Raw genomic sequence first — 9,891 nt, forward strand, 5'->3', positions numbered from 1 at the left:
ATACAGAAGAATCGGGCATAGAAGAGAGATGGCACCTCACCTCAGTGGGGAAACGACAGACTGGCAAAGAAATGCTCTTGAGACACTGGCTTTTCAACAAAAAATAGAACAACAAAATAAAACAGCATTTCTCTCTCAAATTTTTCAGAAAAAATAAATTCTAGAGAGTGAATACCTAAACATTTTTAAGCTGTAAATAGTAAAAAAAAAAAAAAAAAAAAGGATGGAGAATATCTGTCATCACTGGCTGAGGGAGACATTCTTATTTAGGACACAAATATTTTTGAAATAAAAACTTAAAGATGGAAAAGACTGCATCAAAACTCTAAAGTGTTCCACATCTGAAAATGTAAACAAAATTAAGTGAAAAAAAATACTTAACAGGCAGGAGGTTAATATCAAGAATATATAGAGAACCAAAAATTTAAGAGGTGAGGATTAAAAAGAAAAGTAATCAAATGATAGTAACAGGCAATTAAAAAAAAGAACCAGGACTGAGAGACAGTGGATATTTACACATACATAATGTGTTTATGAATATCTTCATGTATTGCTGGCATACATTAAAAATAATTTAAAAATATTTTAAAGGAGGGGGAAATGCAGAAAACAAGAGCAGATGGCAGGGTAGGAAATGCTATACAAAGCAAATGTTGTTTTTTTTTAAATATTTTATTCACTTATCTTTAGAGGGGAAGGGAAGGAGAGAAATATCAATGTATGGTTGCCTCTCATGTGTCCCCTGCTGGGAACTGGCCTGCAACCCAGGCATCTGCCCTGACTGAGACTCAAACCGCAATCGTGTGGTTCGCAGGCCCCGCGTTCAAGCCACTGAGCTACACCAGCCAGGGCCAAAGCAAATGTTAATAAAAGCAAGCAGGTGTGACAAGATTACTATCAGAGTAAAGATAAATTCAAAGTACTAAACACCGAGGGGTCAAAGGGAGATTATTTTATACGGAGAAAACATAGAGGACACAAAGAATCTAAAGTGATCAAGAACCTTTCTGCCCATATACAGGGTGGGCAAAAGCAGGTTTATAGTTGTGAGACAAAGTTTATTTTTGCGTTACTACTTGTTAATTATAATATTCTTTTCCATCCGAACGACTGTAAGCCTATTGTTGCCCCTCCACCCCCCCTTGTATTTCAGCTGTGAGCTCGGGAGCTCTGGTGCCTCTTCCTGGACTCGGGCTGGGGTCTCTTCGCCCATCCCTTGCTAGGAATTCAGAGACTGATTCCTATTCTCTAAGCTCATTGCAGGAGGTGGGCGTGGGGTGCCAACAGAGATTAAATCACACGGGAATCTAGCCCATCTAAATTCCCTCAGGAAAACCTGCGCCCCACCCTTCAAAGTCCTTCCTCCTTCTTCAGAATACTCTCTTTTACACAATAACTCTTGATGAGCCAGAGTTTAACCCAGCATGCTAGTTCCCCTTCCAAAATATTCCCACTTACTACAGGGGAAGAGAACAACTGTCAGAAGCCTATGAACATTTTTGGGATCATCTACAGTCAAACTTCGGTTCTTGAATGTCTTGGTTCTTGACCAATTTGGTTCTTGACCAAGTTGTTCATGGGGAAAAAAATGTTTCAGTGGCCTAACAAAACTTTGGGTCTCAATTCTTGACCTGACAACCCTTTTATGCTGATACCTGTATGATCAGTCATGTGTCTCTCAGGGGACAAACTAAGAAGATTCAGCTTTTGAACAAACTCGAACAGTTTTCCACAATGAATGAAGTTGAGAACCAAGGTTCCTCATGGCATCTTACTAACGAGCTCCCACTCCTGGTAATGACAGAGGGAAAATTTCAATCTGTCAAACTCTCTCCGTGGGCTTCCTCCTTCCCACCATGGTTCCTGAGTGCCAAGAACTTTTGTGTCTTTGTGGTGGCAGAAAGGGAAACACTCTCGGGGCTGTGTGCAGTGCTGTTCCCTGAGTCCTCATTCATTTCCCACACTGTGCGGCTGTTCTGGGGATCTCTCAGCAAGTACTGCTGTGCCCAGTGAGATGCCGCAGGTCCTGTCTGCTTCTGTGGCCTGCCTTTCTTGTGCCCATTGCTGGAGCTCGTGGTCCTACCTTGGACTCTCATTGTGAGGTCTCTGCTGAATGTGACTTTCTCATCTCAAACCCAGACCTATCCTGGACAGTTTGGTTCCCTTGGCATTTCTGCACCCTCTCACCAAGGTATGAAAAATCTTTGGTTCCCCTCCATGCCACACCAAGGCCAAGGGAACTGTGCACAGAGAAAGGTCCCTCCCATTCACTTCAGAATTACTTTTCCAGAAGCACCAGGTTGCCCCAGCACCATGCTGAACAGGGAGTGGAAGAGAAAGTTCCAGATTCTACTTCAACTTACCTGGGGTCCCTGATGTCGTGTCCATCATACCCATTCTGGGTCAGGCCCAAACAATGAGGGGGTTAATATGTCCCTCCTGACATTGCCCCTATCCTTGGCTTTTCCAATGGAAAGAACACTTGACTTCCTCTCTCAGGAGGTGGCAACTTCCTACCATCCTCTCCAAGTTTGCTCTGTCAATTGATGAGGGCAAAACCTTTTCTCCAGGCTACATGCTTTGCTCTTACTGTTTAAGAGTGTTTGGAATTTAGAGCTTCCTTTGCTTTCCCAGCAAAGCTTTGGAGATGGTTATTTAGTCCTAGGTTTCCAAAGCGGAACTGGAGTCATTAGTTGCCTTTGCATTTCTGCCTTAGCGATCGTGGTGAACTCTGAAGTGGACAAGGGCCTCTGGTCAAAGAGGGAGTAGTCACTCGGAGGAAGATAAGGGAGAGAATTGCTTTAATGTTTTCCAAAACATGTCTCCCTCACACCAATTTTTAGTCTGCTGAAAGATTAAATTATTAGTCTGAAGGTAAAACTAAAAGCAGGGTCTCTTTCCTGCTCTCTTACTAATTAGGTCCCTAAAAGAGAACATATTCATCAGATAAGATTAAAACAAAAGGGAATTTTTGCATACCCCTAGAGTCAGGAAAATCCCGAGGAAAAGGAAAGATTACAGTTACTATTGCTCCAGACAGGCGTAAGAGGATGGCAGAGAGGGACAGCATTTTGTCGCCCTGCTAGTCCCCAGGGAGTTCTAGGTCCCTTCATTCAGCCCAGGGAGGGGCAGCAACTCAGCCAATGGGTTCCAGCAGGGGTCAGCAATAGATTGGACTGAAGTGCATCCAGCAGCCCAGAGGTGGTGCTAGAGGTTTTCCCTCTAGGGCTCCGTGCCCTCATGGCTTTTACCTGTAAGATCCAGGTTTCATGGGCCAGGACGTAGATTTCAACAAACATTTATTGAGCATTTACAATGTGTCAGGCACTGTTATTGGCACTTGGGATACATAAGTGAATAAAACAAAGATTCCTGCCCTTATGATTTTATATTCCAACAGAAGAGATATAAAAAATACTAAACACATTGCATAGGATGTTAGGTAGTCGAAGGTGGAATTAATTAAAACTAGAGCAGGCTCAGTGGGATCAGGAAGGCTGGGAGGGAGTATGGGTTACAATGAGGTAATAAGTAGGGTAATCTGGATCGGCTTCATTGTGCAATAAGATATGGAAAAAAAACTTGAAGGAGGTGAGGAAGTTAGCCAGGCAATATGTGGGGGGAAAGTGTTCAGGCAGAGGGAACAAGCAGCCAAGAAACAACCCTAGTAGATGAGATCAAGAAACAAAAAGGAGACCACCATGGCTGGAGCAGAATTATGATCAGAAGGAATGGGGTTTGCTAGATTATGTGGACCTCGTAGGCCATTGTAATGACGTTGGCTCTTACCTGGGTAAAATGCAGAGTCACTGAGGATTTTGAGCAGAAGCATGATATGATCTGCCTTACTTTGAAAAGTTCTCACTGCTGTGTTTGGGAGGTTTAAACAAGAAGCTATGTTAGGAGGTAGTTTTATTCAAGTAGGTAAGAGATGGTGGTGACTTGGACCAGATTGATTGTAGGGGAGGGAGGTGATGAGAAGGGTTAGCTCCAGGGAGTAAGAGATTGAGAAGAGTCAGAGTGACTCAGAGCTCTTTGCCATGAGCAGCTGGGAGGATGGAGTTGCCATCAGCTCCGTAAGGAAGAGACAAGGAATTCTATAAGTAGGGGCAGGTGTGCAGGGGAAGATCAAGTGTCCAATTTTGGACATGTTGAGTTTTAGATATATGTTAGCCATCCCAGTGGAAAATTTGAATAGGCAATGAAATGGGTCTTAAGTTTGGGAGAGAGGTCTGGGCTAGAGATTAAAAAAAAAAATGTGGGAGTTAAGAGTATATTTAAATCTCTAAGTCTGAATCAGATCAACAAGAGAGTGACTGGAGAGGAAGAAGAGAAGAAAGGCCAGTGATCCTTGGGACACTCCAGCATGAAGGACTGAGGGAACTGAGGAGGAACCAGAAAAGGAAATTGAGAAGGTGTGGCTAAGTAAGGTAGGAAGAAAATGAAAAGTATGATGTCCTAGAAGCCCAGTTAGGAAAGTATCCAAAAAGGGAGTGGTCCACTTTGTCAGAAGCTCAGGCTAAGTCAAGTAGGATGAAGGCTGGGAAGATAGCCATTAGCACTAGCCACTCAGTGGCCATTGCTGCCATCGTTAAGAGCTGTCATGGTGGAGTGACAGCAGTGATTGCCAAATTGCAATGGATTTAGGAAAGAACAGTAGGAAAGAACCTGGAGTCCATAAGTATTGAGCACTATTTTGGGATATTTGTCTGCAAATGGGAGGAAGAAGAAGAAGAAAGAGGAGGAGGAGGAGAAGGAGAAGGAGAAAGAAAGAAAGAAAGAAAGAAAGAAAGAAAGAAAGAAAGAAAGAAAGAAAGAAAGAAAGAAAGAAAGAAAGAAAGAAAGAAAGGAAGGAAGGAAGAAGGAAGAAGAAGAAGAAGAAGGAAGGAAGAAAGAAAGAAAGAAAGAAAGAAAGAAAGAAAGAAAGAAAGAAAGAAAGAAAGAAAGAAAGAAAGAAAGAAAGAAAGAAAAAGAGAAGGAAGGAAGGAAAGAAAGAAAGAAAGAAAGAAAGAAAGAAAGAAAGAAAGAAAGAAAGAAAGAAAGAAAGAAAGAAAGAAAGAAAGAAAGAAAGAAAGAAAGAAAGGAAGAGAAAAGGAAATTTGTAGGGAAAACATGGGGTCAAGAAAAGGGATTTTTTTTTTTTAAGATGGTGGGGGCATGAACCAGCCTGATTATCTGCTCATGAAAATGTCCCAAGAGGGAGTAAAAAGTTGCTAAAGCAAGACAGAGCTGTGAGGGAGCTTCAGGAGTGAGATTCTTGAGGGGGCGAGAGCAGCAGGATCTAGTACGGAAGAGGAGATTGACTTTGAGCCAGGAGTATGGCTGTTTCCTCTGTGAAGCAGCTGGCGACTCGGGTCTCCTTCCCTTTAAGGTCTGTTCCGAGTTATAATGACCCCTTAGTTACTGAATTACTATCACAAAATCTATGATGGAACATTCGCTTCCCTGATGAATTTCTAGGTTGGGCAGTGAAAAAGAAACATTCAGTAAGAGTTCTGAGGTATTAAATTCTGAGTTTCAGATCATACACACCTTTTTCCTCGGATTGCTAAAATCTCACAATTCCTCATCCCAGCACCATTTTTAAGGCTGAATGGGGCATTTTATCTCCTTTCTAACTGGAATGACTGATACAAATAGGGTCTTCTCATCCATTTTGGTGACGTGTTGACCATCAGCTCTATAGTAATGTCCTTGTAGCAGGTAATCTTGTTGTTGCCCCAGGGGCTCTGAACACTTCGTGTTCAGTCCCAGTCAGAGGACCACTGTGACCGTGTTCAGAGTCTGGCCTGTCCTGATGTACTTCCTCGACTAGCCAGGTAGTTTTGTTCTCGAGTCCTAGAAAACAGAACTACCTTCCTCTCTCCCCAGCTATTTACACAGCTAACACAAACACTTTTCTCAGACATCCATCTGCTTAACGGATTTGGGGTCACAGACAATGTCGCAGTGATATTCCCTGGAATATTTATGAGATTCCTCCTTAGCCCTTCACTGTAGTTGTTTTAGGTCTAGGATGAAAGGGTAGCAGCATCTACTCTTTATATTTGGTAGAGACATAAAGCACTTTACTGACTAAGGACTGGTAGGTCAACCTTCCTGATGTCGCCCAGAATATCAAATCCAGTTGAACAAGAGCTAAAAGTTGATTTTCTCCAGGGCTGTAATTAGGAGCTCACAGTGGCAATATACACAACCAGAAGTTCAGAGACAACTTTTTTTTTCCTGCTGTAGCTCTAGAAGGCACATTACCTAACAAGCCTCAGGGGACAGGGGACAGTCAGAGTAATGGGGACTTCAAGTCCAGAATGACAGTACTTTTCCTGTGTACTGACTTTAGTCCTTCTACTTCTTGGGTTCCCTACTTGAGGAGGTCCCAAGGTAGAAGGCTGATGGGTGACTAAGTCCATAAACTGGAATTCGAGATGCGGGTAACTAATCATGTTGACAATGTACTGATTCTCCTTCTTGGAAAAAGGCACCTTCAGAGAGAAATCCATGTGACAAAAGATGTTTAATGCTCAGAAGTCAGAAAGAAACTGAGACCCTGGAGCTTGGATATGTACAAATACCTCTAAATTGGCTCTAGGTAAGAATGCCACTGATACAACCCTGCAAGAATTTTGAGGGAGAAGCGAACACCAAGAAAAAGGTCTTGCCACACCACAAAGTGTTACAAGCCAGGAGAATTCAAGCAACCAGAGTTAAGTACGCTGAGAGTGTGCTGTTTAGCATCACCAGTAAAGGCTGCTGGTTAGAGTGGACAGAGCTAAAGGGAAGCACTGGCCGTATCAATGGCAGCCAATAAGATAATAGATGTTAAATCTGAGACAAGTTAAAGACCCGCACAATGATCTCTATGAGTCATCTGTGGCCAATCTTTTTTAAGAGGACGTGTGGGAGAATTAAGGTGATACATGGTAGGGAAATTGACCTCTGCTGAAGGCTATCAGGTATCGTTGATGGATTTTCCTTCAGAGCCACAAGGCAGCCAACATTGCCATGTCATTTAGGATCCTAGCAAGACACAGATGGCTCTCAAATTGGGTAAATAGAGGAGAACTTAAAGAAGGCACTATCCTCCAAAGTGTGAGTGGAGATGGAGCAAGGCATATTTCAGTATCCTGCAGCTAGTCACTTGGGGTGCCATTACCATTCCTGGACTTGATGGAGCACAGAGAGGGGCTTAGCAACAGGTCTCCAGCACCTGAAGGGGGAGCCATGTGGAGAAGATGACAAGTGCAATGTTCTTTAGTTAAGGGATGAAGCCAGCTTGTGGCAGCCCACCAGGAAAGAATTGAGAAAAAATTACCCATATCTTATTCTCCTCCCTCTCGCATTTTTTCCTCTTTGCTCACCATTGGCCAAACCCAACTGGAAGCCAGAGAACAAGAGTGTATTTTGACGGGGTCAGACTTCTGAGGATGAAGAAGAGCAGAGAAAGGTAGAGAGTGGATATTGAGGGATATCAGAAGATACTCAGCAAAATATCAATAACTTTGGAAGTCTGGAGGAATGCCAATTATCCATCTTTATTTTAAAAATAGTTTTTTTTAATTTTCAGATGACAGAACAAGATATCAGCTATTCACTCAAAACAAGAGACTATATAGAATGTAACTCTATATTTAATTTACATTGCCCTGGAAGAGCAGTAAGTGTTGTGGGGTTAGCATGGCCAATAAGATCGATTTATAATTTTAATGCTTTTTTATCCTTATTACAGAGCAAGAGTGATACATTTCCACTATAGAACATTTAAAAACATAGAGAAACCAAAAGGAGAGAATAAAATTGTCTTGTAATGCCATATTCTAGTGCTAATCACTGCTACTATTGTGGAATATATATATTAAGTTTCTTAATCATACCTTGCATATGTATTTGCACACATTGGAACTTTTTATTTTCTCATAATTTTAGACCGTACACAAACCTACCACATACCCATCATGGTGACCCTCCAAATGTTAACTTTCCACCACGTTTGCTTTATTCATATTTCTCTCTCTATGCACACATGTATGCCCACACACACATATATGTACATACACAAATATAATCTATACACACATATCTTTTACCTGAACCATTTGATGGTCCTCAACTTTCAAATTTTAAGAGACCAAGTTAGGCTAGGAACCTCTAAATTATTAATATTCCCAAGTATAATATGAAATTCTCAAAATTAAGAATAAGAGAATAAAAATGATAACAGAATTTCTATCAGACCAGAACAGACTTGGCTAGCAACTGATCACCCTCAGACCTTTGCAAATACCCTGGGGGCTTATTGCAATCCCCAGGGGTGCTGCGAAGTGTCCTAGGTGACGAATGCCTAATCATGATTCTACTTATGGGTATGAGACTGATTAAACTGGGCTAGCCTAGGAGATCAGGTGGTCATGAGAGGGCTCAGAAAGTCACCTAAGAGGGGATGTCCAGAAGCACTGAGCCAGACCATGGGCAGCTAGGCAACTGATGCTCCAATCCAAAGATATTCTTGCTTAGCATCCTGTCTCATTTACAGTGTAGCCTATTATTGTGGAGAAGTCAATTCCAGGTGTCCAGTTGTAAATGCTTAGTATAGGAGATGTAGAATTAGTAATCCCGGCCAGAGTTATCAGCAATCTCTAGGGAACGAAGAGAAATTAAGGCCTTCTGTCACTTGTCAGGTCCTGATTTCAGCAGAATAATGTATTGGGCTGGATTTAATTCTTTTTCCGGCAAGCACATCACCGTGAGTCTTGGCATAAAATAGAGCCAGATGCTAAAATGCCTTCCTAGATTGTTTTCCAAGTTGGGCCTCTTCCCCTGAGGTGCACAACTGAGAATATCAGATTGTCCTCGCTTCTGAAAGCTGAACAGCAAGGGGCTTAGCAACAGGGTCAAGCACTACAGAGCAATGCTGAGCTAGACGGCAGTAGACAGGAGCCAAGAAAGTCCTACTCAGACTTGTCAAGGAGCAAGGCGCACCTCTCCAGACTTGTTCTAAAAGAGAAGTTGCATTATTTTCCTTATAAACGGAGGCTTACAGGTTTCCATCAATTTAGGAGACTGCCTCCTGACCAAAAAGAGAGAAACCATTTTAACACAGTGATTCCTCACAGAGTGATTTTCTTGGGGATCTCTCCAATGTCCTATAAGAGAAGCTGGCTGTTGTTACTCCAGTGAATGTCTTCGTAACCTGAGCATCTCCAAGGGATCTGCCCTGTGCTTTGAGATCAAGGGGGGAAATGGAGGAGAGATGGATGAGTAAGGGTTAACAAGGAAGAGAGGAAGCCAACATGACTCCTTCACCAAGTGCACAGTTCCTAGGAGGAATAACAAGGGGATCCTCCAAATGCCTGTGGTCCCAAGAGTTAGCTGCAGAGGGTGGGTGAGATTGGGGACCATAGTCTTGTAGGGACAGCGCCTGGTCCTCGCCGTGTCCATAAACCATGAAACTACCACCTGTTCCACACTGTGCTCACAGACAAGGAGCAAAGCGAGACAGAGACCCTTTCTTCATGGGCAACACAGAAGGTTTCTACCTTGGCTATCCCCGCTCTCTCCTCCATCATCAGGGAGAGAGGCTGCCCCCCTCCACTCTAAGCCAGTAGAAACTAAGGTGAGTAGAGGGTTTAGGGGAGATTTTAAAATCAAATATAAGATTTAAAATCTGGAATGAACGACAAGGAGTCACGAGAACTGAAAATGACTGTTCGGATAGATGAATTGCTAGACATCGCTAGGAAAGGAAGCCTCAAACAAGGACAGATAATAGCAGTCACTGAAGAAAAATTTTCATTTTATACCCAATAGTTGAGATTCCTCTCTAGATAATTACATTAGACTCAAACATTCATCTCCTCTCCTTCCTAAGACCCCTAGGTTCTATCCGTAGGTCTC

The sequence above is a fragment of the Artibeus jamaicensis genome, unplaced genomic scaffold (genome assembly GCF_021234435.1).
Source record: "Artibeus jamaicensis isolate MK-2021 breed Jamaican fruit bat unplaced genomic scaffold, CSHL_Jam_final scaffold_3307, whole genome shotgun sequence".
NCBI lineage: Eukaryota > Metazoa > Chordata > Mammalia > Chiroptera > Phyllostomidae > Artibeus > Artibeus jamaicensis.